This window comes from Oncorhynchus kisutch, linkage group LG13 (assembly GCF_002021735.2).
Source record: "Oncorhynchus kisutch isolate 150728-3 linkage group LG13, Okis_V2, whole genome shotgun sequence".
In the NCBI taxonomy this organism is placed as follows: domain Eukaryota; kingdom Metazoa; phylum Chordata; class Actinopteri; order Salmoniformes; family Salmonidae; genus Oncorhynchus; species Oncorhynchus kisutch.
Window position 1 is genome coordinate 75,186,256 of NC_034186.2, and position 17,790 is coordinate 75,204,045.

Below are 17,790 nucleotides of genomic sequence, written 5' to 3' on the forward strand. Positions count from 1 at the left end.
CAGAATGCTGTGGTGGCCATGCTGGTTAAGTGGGCCTTGAATTCTAGATAAATCACAGGCATTGTTACCAGCAAAGCCCCCCCACACCATCACACCTCCTCCTCCCTGCTTCACGGTGGGAACCACACATGCAGAGATGATCCGTTCACCTACTCTGCGTTTCACAAAGACACGGCGGTTGGAACCAAAAATCTCAAATTTGGACTCATCAGACCAAAGGACAGATTTCCACTGTTCTAATGTCCATTGCTCATGTTTCTTGGCCCAAGCAAGTCTCTTCTAATTATTGGTGTCCTTTAGTGGTGGTTTATTTGCAGAAATTCGACAATGAAGGCCTGACTCATGCAGTCTCCTCTGAACAGTTGATGTTGAGATGTGTCTGTTACTTGAACTCTGTGAAGCATTTATTTGGGCTGCAATCTGAGGTGCAGTTAACTCTAATGAACATATCCTCTGCAGCAGAGGTAACTCTGGGTCTTCCTTTCCTGTGTGGGTCCTCATGAGAGCCAGTTTCATCATAGTGCTTGATGGGTTTTGCAACTGCACTTCAAGAAACTTGAACTTCTTGAACTTTTCCTGATTGACTGGCCTTCATGTCTTAAAGTAATGATGAACTGTCGTTTCTCTTTCCTTAATTGAGCTGTTCATGCCATGAAATGGGATGGCAGGTAGCCTAGTTGTTAGAGAGTTGGGCCAGTAACCGAAAGGTTGCTGGATCGAATCCCTGAGCTGACAAGGTCAAAAATCTGTCATTTTGCCCCTGAACAAGGCAGTTAACCCACTGTTCCCTGGTATGATGTCATTGTAAATAAGAACTTGTTCTTAACTGACTTGCCTAGTTAAATATATATTTTTTTTTTAAATGGACTTGGTATTTTACCAAATAGGGCTATCTTCTGTATACCACCCCTCACAACAAAACTGATTGACTCAAACGCATTAAGAAGGAAAGAAATTACACAAATGAACTTTTAAGAAGGCACACCTGTTAATTGAAATGCATTCCAGGTGACTACCTCATGAAGCTGGTTGAGAGAATGCCAAGCTGTCATCAAGGAAAGGGTGGCTATTTGAAGAAACTCAAATATAAAATCTATTTTGATTTGTTTAACACTTTCTTGGTTACTACATGATTCCATATGTGTTATTTCATAGTGTTGATGTCTTCACCACTATTTTATAATGTAGAAAATAATTTTTAAAATTAAGACTTTTGACTGGTACTGTATTTTTATTAAATGGGTTTCATTTGCATTTTCAATGCTGATGGTTTTGTAACAAAAATGTTCCGTTTTCGCACGAGCGCTCTATTGAACAACTTGCAGATCCAGTGCGGGTATAGCCTACATGATGAGATCATTACAAAAGAGCAAGATTCTTTTTATTTGTCAAATGGCAGCCAATCATGCCACCAGAATTAGACGTTTGATATTTATTGGAAAGGAGCATCAAGCTCATTGCGTGCACATCCCGGTGAAGTTCATCATCATTTATTTCATCTGTAGCCTAATTAACTACATTTTCCGAGTCGTAGTGGGCGGACCACACACCATCACCAGGTGACTCCGAGTTTACTTCGATATGATGTGATATGATATTTGCGCATAAAGTAGTTTCCACCACCGTGTCTCGCATCATTTTGACAACTCAAAAAGATCCCACCTTGTCTAGTTTATATTGTTTTGTGGACATTTGGAAAGTTTACTGACAAATGTAATGTTTCCATTAGGCCTGTAGTGATTTATTTTATCGGACATGTACTTTACTCCTATAAAAAGTTTGGATGTAAACCTGGTTAGTCATTCAATTAGCAATGTCAACACATTTTGGGGGATTGGTAGTTATCCTAGTCATCTATCTAAACGTTGGCTGAATACCAACGGGCATGCAGGACACGTGCCCGGGGCTCTTACCTCCAGGTGCCCCCATGGATTTTGTTCGTAATTCTCACTCAAATATTATATGAACATAAGTCATAACAAAATGTGTAGAATTGCAGGAAATTTGCTTTAACACGGCAAAAATGTATCTCCACCCAATGACAAATGGGTAGCATTGCAGTAGCCCTCTGAGTAGCCCTATGAGTAGCCCTCTGAGTAGCCCTATGAGTAGCCGTCTGAGTAGCCCTCTGAGTAACCCTATGAGTAGCCCTCTGAGTAACCCTATGAGTAGCCCTATGAGTAGCCCTCTGAGTAGCCCTATGAGTAGCCCTCTGAGTAACCCTATGAGTAGCCCTATGAGTAGCCCTCTGAGTAGCCCTATGAGTAGCCCTCTGAGTAGCCCTCTGAGTAGCCCTATGAGTAGCCCTCTGAGTAGCCCTCTGAGTAGCCCTATGAGTAGCCCTATGAGTAGCCCTATGAGTAACCCTATGAGTAGCCCTATGAGTAGCCCTATGAGTAACCCTATGAGTAGCCCTATGAGTAGCCCTCTGAGTAGCCCTCTGAGTAGCCCTATGAGTAGCCCTCTGAGTAGCCCTATGAGTAGGCCTCTGAGTAGCCCTCTGAGTAACCCTATGAGTAGCCCTCTGAGTAACCCTATGAGTAGCCCTATGAGTAGCCCTCTGAGTAGCCCTATGAGTAGCCCTCTGAGTAACCCTATGAGTAGCCCTATGAGTAGCCCTCTGAGTAGCCCTATGAGTAGCCCTCTGAGTAGCCCTCTGAGTAGCCCTCTGAGTAGCCCTCTGAGTAGCCCTATGAGTAGCCCTCTGAGTAGCCCTATGAGTAGCCCTCTGAGTAGCCCTCTGAGTAACCCTATGAGTAGCCCTCTGAGTAACCCTATGAGTAGCCCCATGAGTAGCCCTCTGAGTAGCCCTATGAGTAGCCCTCTGAGTAACCCTATGAGTAGCCCTATGAGTAGCCCTATGAGTAGCCCTCTGAGTAGCCCTATGAGTAGCCCTCTGAGTAGCCCTCTGAGTAGCCCTATGAGTAGCCCTCTGAGTAGCCCTCTGAGTAGCCCTATGAGTAGCCCTATGAGTAGCCCTATGAGTAACCCTATGAGTAGCCCTATGAGTAGCCCTATGAGTAACCCTATGAGTAGCCCTATGAGTAGCCCTCTGAGTAGCCCTCTGAGTAGCCCTATGAGTAGCCCTCTGAGTATCCCTATGAGTAGCCCTCTGAGTAGCCCTATGAGTAGCCCTCTGAGTAGCCCTCTGAGTAACCCTATGAGTAGCCCTCTGAGTAACCCTATGAGTAGCCCTATGAGTAGCCCTCTGAGTAGCCCTATGAGTAGCCCTCTGAGTAACCCTATGAGTAGCCCTATGAGTAGCCCTCTCAGTAGCCCTATGAGTAGCCCTCTGAGTAGCCCTCTGAGTAGCCCTCTGAGTAGCCCTATGAGTAGCCCTCTGAGTAGCCCTCTGAGTAGCCCTCTGAGTAGCCCTATGAGTAGCCCCCTGAGTAGCCCTATGAGTAGCCCTATGAGTAGCCCTATGAGTAACCCTATGAGTAGCCCTATGAGTAACCCTATGAGTAGCCCTATGAGTAGCCCTCTGAGAAGCCCTCTGAGTAGCCCTCTGAGTAGCCCTCTGAGTAGCCCTATGAGTAGCCCTCTGAGTAGCCCTATGAGTAGCCCTCTGAGTAGCCCTATGAGTAGCCCTATGAGTAGCCCTATGAGTAGCCCTATGAGTAACCCTATGAGTAGCCCTCTGAGTAGCCCTCTGAGTAGCCCTCTGAGTAGCTCTCTGAGTAGCCCTCTGAGTAGCCCTATGAGTAGCCCTATGAGTAGCCCTATGAGTAGCTCTCTGAGTAGCCCTATGAGTAGCCCTATGAGTAGCTCTCTGAGTAGCCCTATGAGTAGCCCTATGAGTAGCCCTATGAGTAGCTCTCTGAGTAGCTCTCTGAGTAACCCTATGAGTAGCCCTATGATTAGCTCTCTGAGTAGCCCTATGAGTAGCCCTATGAGTAGCTCTCTGAGTAGCCCTCTGAGTAGCCCTATGAGTAGCCCTATGAGTAGCCCTATGAGTAGCTCTCTGAGTAGCCCTCTGAGTAGCCCTATGGGTAGCCCTATGAGTAGCCCTATGAGTAGCCCTATGAGTAGCTCTCTGAGTAGCCCTATGAGTAGCCCTCTGAGTAGCTCTCTGAGTAGCTCTCTGAGTAGCTCTCTGAGTAACCCTCTGAGTAACCCTCTGAGTAGCCCTCTGAGTAGCCCTCTGAGTAACCCTATGAGTAGCCCTCTGAGTAACCCTATGAGTAGCCCTATGAGTAGCCCTCTGAGTAGCCCTATGAGTAGCCCTCTGAGTAACCCTATGAGTAGCCCTATGAGTAGCCCTCTGAGTAGCCCTATAAGTAGCCCTCTGAGTAGCCCTCTGAGTAGCCCTCTGAGTAGCCCTATGAGTAGCCCTCTGAGTAGCCCTCTGAGTAGCCCTCTGAGTAGCCCTATGAGTAGCCCTCTGAGTAGCCCTATGAGTAGCCCTATGAGTAGCCCTATGAGTAACCCTATGAGTAGCCCTATGAGTAGCCCTATGAGTAACCCTATGAGTAGCCCTCTGAGTAGCCCTCTGAGTAGCCCTCTGAGTAGCCCTCTGAGTAGCCCTATGAGTAGCCCTCTGAGTAGCCCTATGAGTAGCCCTCTGAGTAGCCCTATGAGTAGCCCTATGAGTAGCCCTATGAGTAGCCCTATGAGTAACCCTATGAGTAGCCCTCTGAGTAGCCCTCTGAGTAGCCCTCTGAGTAGCTCTCTGAGTAGCCCTCTGAGTAGCCCTATGAGTAGCCCTATGAGTAGCCCTATGAGTAGCTCTCTGAGTAGCCCTATGAGTAGCCCTATGAGTAGCTCTCTGAGTAGCCCTATGAGTAGCCCTATGAGTAGCCCTATGAGTAGCTCTCTGAGTAGCTCTCTGAGTAACCCTATGAGTAGCCCTATGATTAGCTCTCTGAGTAGCCCTATGAGTAGCCCTATGAGTAGCTCTCTGAGTAGCCCTCTGAGTAGCCCTATGAGTAGCCCTATGAGTAGCCCTATGAGTAGCTCTCTGAGTAGCCCTCTGAGTAGCCCTATGGGTAGCCCTATGAGTAGCCCTATGAGTAGCCCTATGAGTAGCTCTCTGAGTAGCCCTATGAGTAGCCCTCTGAGTAGCTCTCTGAGTAGCTCTCTGAGTAGCTCTCTGAGTAACCCTCTGAGTAACCCTCTGAGTAGCTCTCTGAGTAGCTCTCTGAGTAGCCCTATGAGTAGCCCTATGAGTAGCTCTCTGAGTAGCCCTCTGAGTAGCCCTCTGAGTAGCCCTCTGAGTAGCCCTATGAGTAGCCCTATGAGTAACCCTATGAGTAGCCCTCTGAGTAGCCCTCTGAGTAGCCCTATGAGTAGCCCTATGAGTAGCCCTATGAGTAGCCCTATGAGTAGCCCTATGAGTAGCCCTATGAGTAACCCTATGAGTAGCCCTCTGAGTAGCCCTCGGAGTAGCCCTCTGAGTAGGTCTCTGTGTAGCCCTCTGAGTAGCCCTATGAGTAGCCCTATGAGTAGCCCTATGAGTAGCTCTCTGAGTAGCCCTATGAGTAGCCCTATGAGTAGCTCTCTGAGTATCCCTATGAGTATCCCTATGAGTAGCCCTATGAGTAGCCCTATGAGTAGCTCTCTGAGTAGCTCTCTGAGTAACCCTATGAGTAGCCCTATGAGTAGCTCTCTGAGTAGCCCTATGAGTAACCCTATGAGTAGCTCTCTGAGTAGCCCTCTGAGTAGCCCTATGAGTAGCCCTATGAGTAGCCCTATGAGTAGCCCTATGAGTAGCTCTCTGAGTAGCCCTCTGAGTAGCCCTCTGAGTAGCCCTATGAGTAGCCCTATGAGTAGCCCTATGAGTAGCTCTCTGAGTAGCCCTATGAGTAGCCCTCTGAGTAGCTCTCTGAGTAGCTCTCTGAGTAACCCTCTGAGTAACCCTCTGAGTAGCTCTCTCAGTAGCTCTCTGAGTAGCCCTATGAGTAGCCCTATGAGTAGCTCTCTGAGTAGCCCTCTGAGTAGCCCTATGAGTAGCCCTATGAGTAGCCCCATGAGTAGCTCTCTGAGTAGCCCTCTGAGTAGCCCTCTGAGTAGCCCTATGAGTAGCCCTATGAGTAGCCCTATGAGTAGCTCTCTGAGTAGCCCTATGAGTAGCCCTCTGAGTAGCTCTCTGAGTAGCTCTCTGAGTAGCTTTCTGAGTAACCCTCTGAGTAACCCTCTGAGTAGCTCTCTGAGTAGCTCTCTGAGTAGCCCTATGAGTAGCCCTATGAGTAGCTCTCTGAGTAGCTCTCTGAGTAGCTCTCTGAGTAGCTCTATGAGTAGCCCTATGAGTAGCCCTATGAGTAGCTCTCTGCTGCAAGATCAAATAAAACATATAATTTATTCATCACTTACACAGTTTCCAGCAGGTATAAAATGTGCAGCGAAATGCTTAGGTGCTCCAGTTGTGTGAGAATGGAGCAGGAAAAAAACACACAAAAACAAGCTTTCATAACACTACCTCCAATCCAGCTTGAGTGGGGCGGGCCATCCTTCCAGAGCTGAGAAACATGGGCTTCTAAGGCTACCTCCAACCCAGCTTAGTGAGGCGGGCCATCCTTCCAGAGCTGAGAAACATGGGCTTCTAAGGCTACCTCCAACCCAGCTTAGTGAGGCGGGCCATCCTTCCAGAGCTGAGAAACATGGGCTTCTAAGGCTACCTCCAACCCAGCTTAGTGGGGTGGGCCATCCTTCCAGAGCTGAGAAACATGGGCTTCTAAGGCTACCTCCAACCCAGCTTGAGTGGGGCGGGCCATCCTTCCAGAGCTGAGAAACATGGGCTTCTAAGGCTACCTCCAACCCAGCTTAGTGGGGCGGGCCATCCTTCCAGAGCTGAGAAACATGGGCTTCTAAGGCTACCTCCAACCCAGCTTAGTGAGGCGGGCCATCCTTCCAGAGCTGAGAAACATGGGCTTCTAAGGCTACCTCCAACCCAGCTTAGTGGGGCGGGCCATCCTTCCAGAGCTGAGAAACATGGGCTTCTAAGGCTACCTCCAACCCAGCTTAGTGGGGCGGGCCATCCTTCCAGAGCTGAGAAACATGGGCTTCTAAGGCTACCTCCAACCCAGCTTAATGAGGCGGGCCATCCTTCCAGAGCTGAGAAACATGGGCTTCTAAGGCTACCTCCAACCCAGCTTAGTGGGGCGGACCATCCTTCCAGAGCTGAGAAACATGGGCTTCTAAGGCTACCTCCAACCCAGCTTAGTGGGCGGGCCATCCTTCCAGAGCTGAGAAACATGGGCTTCTAAGGCTACCTCCAACCCAGCTTAGTGGGCGGGCCATCCTTCCAGAGCTGAGAAACATGGGCTTCTAAGGCTACCTCCAACCCAGCTTAGTGGGGCGGGCCATCCTTCCAGAGCTGAGAAACATGGACATCTAAGGCTACCTCCAACCCAGCTTAGTGGGGTGGGCCATCCTTCCAGAGCTGAGAAACATGGACATCTAAGGCTACCTCCAACCCAGCTTAGTGGGGCGGACCATCCTTCCAGAGCTGAGAAACATGGGCTTCTAAGGCTACCTCCAACCCAGCTTAGTGGGGCGGACCATCCTTCCAGAGCTGAGAAACATGGGCTTCTAAGGCTACCTCCAACCCAGCTTAGTGGGGCGGGCCATCCTTCCAGAGCTGAGAAACATGGACTTGTAAGGCTACCTCCAACCCAGCATAGTGGGGTGGGCCATCCTTCCATATGTGAGAAACATGGGCTTCTAAGGCTACCTCCAACCCAGCTTAGTGGGGCGGGCCGTCCTTCCAGAGCTGAGAAACATGGACTTCTAAGGCCTACCTCCAGCCATAGGGACACATGGGACACTACACTACCATGCTGTCACCACTAGGTGGTGTGAGGGCTCCAGTTGTTATTCATGCACCGACACTCTTGAATCTTTCATGAAGCAAAGCACATAACTTTTCACACTTTCATTGCTCTCTATTCTACATCCCTCCTTTTCTCCCTCTCTCTTTTACCCCTCCATGCACCTCTATTCTTCTCTCTCTCTCTTTTACCCCTCCATGCACCTCTATTCTTCTCTCTCTCTCTCTTTTACCCCTCCATGCACCTCTATTCTTCTCTCTCTCTCTTTACCCCTCCATGCACCTCTATTCTTCTCTCTCTCTCTCTTTTACCCCTCCATGCACCTCTATTCTTCTCGCTCTCTCTTTTACCCCTCCATGCACCTCTATTCTTCTCTCTCTCTCTCTTTTACCCCTCCATGCACCTCTATTCTTCTCTCTCTCTCTTTACCCCTCCATGCACCTCTATTCTTCTCTCTCTCTCTTTTACCCCTCCATGCACCTCTATTCTTCTCTCTCTCTCTTTTACCCCTCCATGCACCTCTATTCTTCTCTCTCTCTCTTTTACCCCTCCATGCACCTCTATTCTTCTCTCTCTCTCTTTTACCCCTCCATGCACCTCTATTCTTCTCTCTCTCTCTTTTACCCCTCCATGCACCTCTATTCTTCTCTCTCTCTCTTTTACCCCTCCATGCACCTCTATTCTTCTCTCTCTCTCTTTTACCCCTCCATGCACCTCTATTCTTCTCTCTCTCTCTTTACCCCTCCATGCACCTCTATTCTTCTCTCTCTCTCTTTTACCCCTCCATGCACCTCTATTCTTCTCTCTCTCTTCTTTTACACCTCCATGCACCTCTATTCTTCTCTCTCTCTCTTTACCCCTCCATGCACCTCTATTCTTCTCTCTCTCTCTCTTTTACCCCTCCATGCACCTCTATTCTTCTCGCTCTCTCTCTCCTTCATGTGACTCCATTGTCTTCAATGGAACAGGAATGTTTCTTTTCTGTTTAAGAAATTGGCTTTCTTTCACTTTTTCCATGACCCTTTGTTCGTTTCCATCCTTTCTTTGTTGGCTCCAGAGTAACTCACCCGGTCATGGACAAATCACAGGACCAACTTAGTTCACCGAGAGAGCATCTCACCAAGTAGTCCACTGATGATAAATGCAATGGCGTGGGATTGTCATGAATCTGTGCACTGAATAGTAACATGCAGATATCTGGTGTAGGTGATATCTGTGAAAACAACCTGCAGAGAGACTTATGGTGTCACACACACAAAACTGGTTATTTGCGTACTGTCACAGTCTCTATCTATTCTGAGTCACAGTGAGGTGAAACAAAACAGTCATTATAGGGTCAGAAGCTAGTACAGTCAGAACTCCCATGAAGACTTGCAACGGTCAGAGGTTGACTGTTGAGCACTGGTCATAACACAACCATGACATCAGAGGGCAAAACACACACACGCATACACACGCACACACACACATACACACACACACACACACACACACACACATACACACACACACATACACACACACACATACACACACACATACACACACACACAAGAGTGCGGGGCACATACACAAAATAAGAAAAAAGCAAAAGCAGGAAACAATCGATCACTGAGAGAAAAGAGGAAAAGCTATGAGAAGAATAAAATAATGAGTGCAGAGTGAGATGTAATGGAGGAGTTGAGAGATGGAGGAAACAGAGGAGGGTGGAGGGATGGAGGGGTGCAGGGAGAAGAGGATGGTGGAGAGATGGAGGGAGAGGAGGAGGGTGGAGGGATGCAGGGAGAGGAGCAGGGTGGAGGGGTGCAGGGAGAGGAGGAGGGTGGAGGGGTGCAGGCAGAGGAGGAGGGATGGAGGGAGAGGAGGAGGGTGGAGGGATGGAGGGGTGCAGGGAGAAGAGGATGGTGGAGAGATGGAGGGAGAGGAGGAGGGTGGAGGGGTGCAGGGAGAGGAGGAGGGTGGAGGGGTGCAGGCAGAGGAGGAGGGATGGAGGGAGACGAGGAGGGTGGAGGGGTGCAGGGAGAGGAGGAGGGTGGAGAGATGGAGGGAGAGGAGGTGTGATGAGGGAGAGGAGGAGGGTGGAGGGGTGCAGGAAGAGGAGGAGGATGGAGGGAGAGGAGGAGGGTGGAGGGGTGCAGGGAGAGGAGGAGGTGGAGAGATGGAGGGAGAGGAGGTGTGATGAGGGAGAGGAGGAGGGTGGAGGGGTGCAGGAAGAGGAGGGTGGAGGGGTGCAGGCAGAGGAGGAGGGATGGAGGGAGAGGAGGAGGGTGGAGGGGTGCAGGGAGAGGAGGAGGGTGGAGAGATGGAGGGAGAGGAGGAGGGTGGAGGGTGCAGCTAGAGGAGGAGGGGGGAGGGTGTAAGGCAGAGGAGGAGGGTGAAGGGGTGCAGGCAGAGGAGGAGTGAGGAGGAGTGCAGGGAGAGGAGGAGGGTGGAGGGGTGGCAGGCAGAGGAGGAGGTGGAGGGGTGCAGGGAGAGGAGGAGGGTGGAGGGGTGCAGGGAGAGGAGGAGGTGGAGAGATGGAGGGGAGAGGAGGAGGGATGGCGGGAGAGGAGGAGGGTGGAGGGGTGCAGGGAGAGGAGGACGGTGGAGGGATGGAGGGAGAGGAGGGGGGTGGAGGGGTGAAAGGCGGAGGGTGGAGGGGTGCAGCTAGAGGAGGAGGGGGGAGGGGTGTAAGGCAGAGGAGGAGGGTGAAGGGGTGTAGGCAGAGGAGGAGTGAGGAGGAGTGCAGGGAGAGGAGGAGGGTGGAGGGGTGCAGGCAGAGGAGGAGGGTGAGGGGTGCAGAGAAAGGAGGGTGGAGAGGTGATGGGGTGGTGGGGGTGGAGAGATGAGGGATGGAGGAGGGTGGAGGTTGATGGATGGAGGAGGGTGAGGGTGGAGGTTGAGGGGTGGTGGAGGGTGGAGAGATGAGGGATGGAGGAGGGTGGAGGTTGAGGGGTGGAGGAGGGTGGAGGTTGAGGGATGGAGGAGGGTGGAGGAGGGTGGAGGTTGAGGGGTGGACGGAGGGTGGAGGGTTGAGGGTGGAGGAGGGTGGAGGTTGAGGGAATGGAGGAGGGTGGAGGAGGGTGGAGTTGAGGGTGGAGGAGGTGGAGGTTGAGGGGTGGAGGAGGGTGGAGTTGAGGGGTGGAGGAGGGTGGATGTGAGGGATGAGGGATGGAGGAGGGGTGCAGGGAGAGGAAGAGGGTGGGGGGGGTGCAGGGAGAGGAGGAGGGGTGCAGGGAGAGGAGGAGGGTGCAGGAGGAGGAGAGGGGTGGGAAGGTGTGTTGAGGTGATAAAAACTGGCCTGCACTTTATTGAACCTTTTCGAGTTAAAGAAAACAATCAAAGTAATGAAAACTGCAGCATGTATAGGAGGTGAGAGCATGGGAAAACACTCTTTGTTTTTCTTCTCAGTTTTCCTCAGTGGCTCACTCTACCTCTCCCCCCTCCCATGGTGTTCATTCCGTTCTTGTCTTTCTCTCCAGGGTCTTCTCTATCTCCTCCTCTCATTAATTTCCCTCCTCTTCTCCTTCATCCCCCTCCTCCTCTTCTCCTTCATCCCCCCCTCCTCTTCTCCCTTCATCCCCTCCTCCTCTCTCCCGTTCATCCCCCTCCTCCCTCTTCTCCCTTCATCCCCCTCCTCCTCTATCTGCCCTTCATGCCCCCTCCTCCTCCTTCTCCCTTCATCCCCCTCCTCCTCTTCTCCCATTCAATCCCCACTCTCCTTCCTCTTCATCCCACTCTCCTCTTCCACCCTTCGCGACTCCTCCTCTTCTCCCCCTCATCCCCCTCCTCCGCTTCTCCCTTCATCCCACTCCTCCTCTTCTCCTTCACCCCCTCCTCCTCTTCTCCCTTCATCCCCCTCCTCCTCTTCTCCCTTCATCCCCCTCCTCCTCTTCTCCCTTCATCCCCCCCCTCCTCTTCTCCCTTCATCCCCCTCCTCCTCTTCTCCCTTCATCCCCCTCCTCCTCTTCTCCCTTCATCCCCCTCCTCCTCTGCTCCTTTCATCCCCCTCCTCTCTTCTCCCTTCATCCCCCTCCTCCTCTTCTCCCTTCATCCCCCTCCTCCTCTTCTCCTTCATCATCCCCCTCCTCCTCTTCTTCCTTCATTCCCCTCCTCCTCTTCTCCCTTCATCCCCCTCCTCCTCTTCTCCCTTCATCCCCCTCCTCCTCTTCTCCCTTCATCCCCATCCTCCTCTTCTCCTTCATCCCATCCTCCTCTTCTCCCTTCATCCCCCTCCTCCTCTTCTCCCTTCATCCCCCTCTCCTCTTCTTCCCTTCATCCCACTCCTCCTCTTCTCCCTTCATCCCCCTCCTCCTCTTCTCCCTTCATCCCCCTCCTCCTCTTCTCCCTTCATCCCCCTCCTCCTCTTCTCCCTTCATCCCATCTCCCTCCTCTTCTCCCTTCATCCCACCCCTCCTCTCTCCCTTCATCCCACTCCTCTCTTCTTCCCTTCATCCCACTCCTCCTCTTCTCCCTTCATCCCCCTCCTCCTCTTCTCCCTTCATCCCCCTCCTCCTCTTCTTCCTTCATTCCCCCTCCTCTTCTCCCTTCATCCCCCTCCTCCTCTTCTCCCTTCATCCCCCTCCTCCTCTTCTCCCTTCATCCCCCTCCTCCTCTTCTCCCTTCATCCCCCTCCTCCTCTTCTCCCCTCATCCCCCTCCTCCTCTTCTCCCTTCATCCCACTCCTCCTCTTCTTCCTTCATTCCCCCTCCTCCTCTCTCCCTTCATCCCCCTCCTCCTCTTCTCCCTTCATCCCCTCCTCCTCTTCTCCCTTCATCCCCCTCCTCCTCTTCTTCCTTCATTCCCCCTCCTCCTCTTCACCCTTCATCCCACTCCTCCTCTTCTTCCTTCATTCCTCCTCCTCTTCTCCCTTCATCCACCCCTCCTCCTCTTCTCCCTTCATCCACCCCTCCTCCTCTTCTCCCGTCATCCACCCCTCCTCCTCACTGTCTCATTGTTGAGAACAATGCAATCGAGTGCAATTCACAAATTACCCCTAACAAATAAGGTTAGGATTTGGGGAGGGTAAGCTGATCCTAGATCAGTCCCAAAGGGCAACTTCTACTTCTATCGTTCAATTCACCCCTCCTCCTCTCCCCCTAAATGCCTCTCCCTTCTGCTCTCCCTCTTTTTTTCTCTCCCTCCTAATCTCCCTCCTACTCCCCCATCTGATCTCTCTCCTAATCTCCCTCATACTCCCCCATCTGATCTCCCTCCTAATCTCCCTCCTACTCACCCCTCCTTCTCCCCCTCCTGCTCACCCTCATGTCTTCCGCCTGCTCTCCCTCCAGCTCTCCCTCCTGCCCTCCTCCTGTTCTCCCTCTGTCCAGACTAGCTCATAACAAATGAGGGTGATAATTTGAACCACAAAGAGACGGGGGCAGGAAATTAGATGGTGTGTGTGTGTGTGTGTGTGTTTGTGTGTGTGTGTGTGTGTGTGTGTGTGTGTGTGTGTGTGTGTGTGTGTGTGTGTGTGTGTGTGTGTGTGTGTGTGTGTGTGTGTGTGTGTGTGTGTGTGTGGTTGGGAAGTCCCAGAGAACCGTCTCCAGTGTCCTCTATTATTCTCGGACTAATTCCTGTAAGATAAGATTCTACCCAGGAGGATAAACCAGAAACAAATGTTTAGCAGAGACACATTTCAACACACACACACAGATCCTGTACACTGAAACACACACACACATACACACACCCACAGATCCTGTACACTGAAACACACACACACATACACACACCCACAGATCCTGTACACTGAAACACACACACACATACACACACCCACAGATCCTGTACACTGAAACACACACACACATACACACACCCACAGATCCTGTACACTGAAACACACACACACATACACACACCCACAGATCCCGTACACTGAAACACACATACACACACCCACAGATCCCGTACACTGAAACACACACACAAACATACACACACCCACAGATCTTGTACACTGAAACACACACACAAACATACACACACGCACAGATCTTGTACACTGAAACACACACACACCCACAGATCCTGTACACTGAAACACACACACAAACATACACACACCCACAGATCCTGTACACTGAAACACACACACCAACATACACACGCGCGCAAACATACACACACCCACAGATCTTGTACACTGAAACACACACACAAACATACACACACACACAGTCTTTCACACAGGTCTGGCCTTGATTTACTTTAAGAACATTTCTCACCTTTTCAATTGACAGAGAAAATAATCACTGATCCACAACACAAATGTTTGGCAGAGTGAGGTTTCTACACACACCATTGTTCAATCACCTTATGTTCAGTGAGGTTGACATTTCATTTTCAGTAGCATAGTCCCTCTCTCTCTTTCGTTTTTTTTTATTGAACTAGGCAAGCCAGTTAGGGACTAATTCTAATTTACAATGACGGTGTAGACCGACCAAACCCCGATGACGTTGGACCAATTGAGTGCCACCCAATGGCACTTTCAATCACGTCCGGTTATGATACAGCCTGAAATGGAACCAGCATGTCTGTAGTGATGCCTGTTGCACTGATACAGTGCCTTCGACCACTGCGCCACTAGGGAGTCCTTTCATACTTTCTTCCTGATGGTCTGTCTTCTATCTGCAGGCTCTCCCCCTCTTTCTTCCTGATGGTCTGTCTTCTATCTGCAGGCTCTCCCCCTCTTTCTTTCAGCTCAACTTCACCCCCCCCCCCCATCTCTCTCTTTTATTCTTGCTCTTTGTGTCGTTAAAACTCTGCCATCCTCTTCTCTAATCAAACCCACATGCCTGGTCAGCCTGCCATCCTCTTCTCTAATCAAACCCACATGCCTGGTCAGCCTGCCATCCTCTTCTCTAATCAAACCCACATGCCTGGTCAGCCTGCCATCCTCTTCTCTAATCAAACCCACATGCCTGGTCAGCCTGCCATCCTCTTCTCTAATCAAACCCACATGCCTGGTCAGCCTGCCATCCTCTTCTCTAATCAAACCCACATGCCTGGTCAGCCTGCCATCCTCTTCTCTAATCAAACCCACATGCCTGGTCAGCCTGCCATCCTCTTCTCTAATCAAACCCACATGCCTGGTCAGCCTGCCATCCTCTTCTCTAATCAAACCCACATGCCTGGTCAGCCTGCCATCCTCTTCTCTAATCAAACCCACATGCCTGGTCAGCCTGCCATCCTCTTCTCTAATCAAACCCACATGCCTGGTCAGCCTGCCATCCTCTTCTCTAATCAAACCCACATGCCTGGTCAGCCTGCCATCCTCTTCTCTAATCAAACCCACATGCCGGGTCAGCCTGCCAGCAACCCAACGAGCTAAAGAGTCACTGCTGCTGTTTGTGTGTGCGCGCGCGTGTGTGTGTGCTGTGTGGGTGAATGAGTTTACTTGTGCTACAGTGGGATAAACCTCAGCTATCAGAAACAAACAGACATATTTACAGGAAAGTCAGATCTCGTGCTCTCTCTCTCTCTCTCTCTGAATCGGAATAGAGGAACAACCATCTCTCAGTAGCATTCTCTAGAATTAGAGGCAAGTAATGGGGTTCAGGGTTCAGAGTTCAGTGTGTATATGTGTGTGTGTGGCTCTCAGTGGTTTCCTGTGAGAATAAAGGCGGTAATGAAGGTCAGGGGTCAAAGGCTGTATAGGTCAGGGTCAAGTTAATCTCTGGTGGGGTTACCGGGGTGACTGGTTTTACTTGGGGTCAACTGGATGATAAAGTGGGGAACGCCACAGACGTGTGTCTTTACTGCAGGCTGGCAGTACACATACGGTCACAGACGTGTGTCTTTACTGCAGGCTGCCAGTACACATACGGTCACAGACGTGTGTCTTTACTGCAGGCTGGCAGTACACATACGGCCACAGACGTGTGTCTTTACTGCAGGCTGGCAGTACACATACGGTCACAGACGTGTGTCTTTACTGCTGGCTGGCAGTACACATACGGCCACAGACGTGTGTCTTTGCTGCAGGCTGGCAGTACACATACGGTCACAGACGTGTGTCTTACTGCAGGCTGGCAGTACACATACGGCCACAGACGTGTGTCTTTACTGCAGGCTGGCAGTACACATACGGTCACAGACGTGTGTCTTTACTGCTGGCTGGCAGTACACATACAGTCACAGACGTGTGTCTTTACTGCTGGCTGGCAGTACACATACGGTCACAGACGTGTGTCTTTACTGCAGGCTGGCAGTACACATACGGCCACAGACGTGTGTCTTTACTGCAGGCTGGCAGTACACATACGGTCACAGACGTGTGTCTTTACTGCTGGCTGGCAGTACACATACGGTCACAGACGTGTGTCTTTACTGCAGGCTGGCAGTACACATACGGCCACAGACCTGTGACTTTACTGCAGGCTGGCAGTACACATACGGTCACAGACGTGTGTCTTTACTGCAGGCTGGCAGTACACATACGGCCACAGACGTGTGACTTTACTGCAGGCTGGCAGTACACATACGGCCACAGACGTGTGTCTTTACTGCAGGCTGGCAGTACACATACGGTCACCGACGTGTGTCTTTACTGCAGGCTGGCAGTACACATACGGCCACAGACGTGTGTCTTTACTGCAGGCTGGCAGTACACATACGGCCACAGACGTGTGACTTTACTGCAGGCTGGCAGTACACATACGGTCACAGACGTGTGTCTTTACTGCAGGCTGGCAGTACACATACGGTCACAGACGTGTGTCTTTACTGCAGGCTGGCAGTACACATACGGCCACAGACGTGTGACTTTACTGCAGGCTGGCAGTACACATACGGTCATAGACGTGTGTCTTTACTGCAGGCTGGCAGTACACATACGGTCACAGACGTGTGTCTTTACTGCAGGCTGGCAGTACACATACGGCCACAGACGTGTGACTTTACTGCAGGCTGGCAGTACACATACGGTCACAGACGTGTGTCTTTACTGCAGGCTGGCAGTACACATACGGTCACAGACGTGTGTCTTTACTGCAGGCTGGCAGTACACATACGGCCACAGACGTGTGACTTTACTGCAGGCTGGCAGTACACATACGGTCATAGACGTGTGTCTTTACTGCAGGCTGGCAGTACACATACGGTCACAGACACAGACACACATGCTCAGCCTGACACACACTCCCCATTCAGTCATTCAAGGAGCTTGGGAGGCTGTGAGTAAGAGAGAGCTTCAGAACCACCATAGAACTGACAGAGACTATCCAGAACCATACGTCTATATGACCCTGATGACTGGGAGGCTGTGAGTAAGAGAGAGCTTCAGAACCACCATAGAACTGACAGAGACTATCCAGAACCATACGTCTATATGACCCTGATGACTGGGAGGCTGTGAGTAAGAGAGAGCTTCAGAACCACCATAGAACTGACAGAGACTATCCAGAACCATACGTCTATATGACCCTGATGACTGGGAGGCTGTGAGTAAGAGAGAGCTTCAGAACCACCATAGAACTGACAGAGACTATCCAGAACCATACGTCTATATGACCCTGATGACTGGGAGGCTGTGAGTAAGAGAGAGCTTCAGAACCACCATAGAACTGACAGAGACTATCCAGAACCATACGTTTATATGACCCTGATGACTGGGAGGCTGTGAGTAAGAGAGAGCTTCAGAACCACCATAGAACTGCTAGAGACTATCCAGAACCATACGTCTATATGACCCTGATGACTGGGAGGCTGTGAGTAAGAGAGAGCTTCAGAACCACCATAGAACTGACAGAGACTATCCAGAACCATACGTCTATATGACCCTGATGACTGGGAGGCTGTGAGTAAGAGAGAGCTTCAGAACCACCATAGAACTGACAGAGACTATCCAGAACCATACATCTATATGACCCTGATGACTGTCTACTCTGCATATACATCCTTCTCTGCTGCAATGTAAATAGAAGTCAGTATGAGCCAAGTCCATTCTAAGCATTCTATTAGAGTGAAGTGGAACACTGTGTCATTTGACTTAGGGGGAACCAGGAAGTGATACCAGGGAGAAGAGGAAGTCACAGTG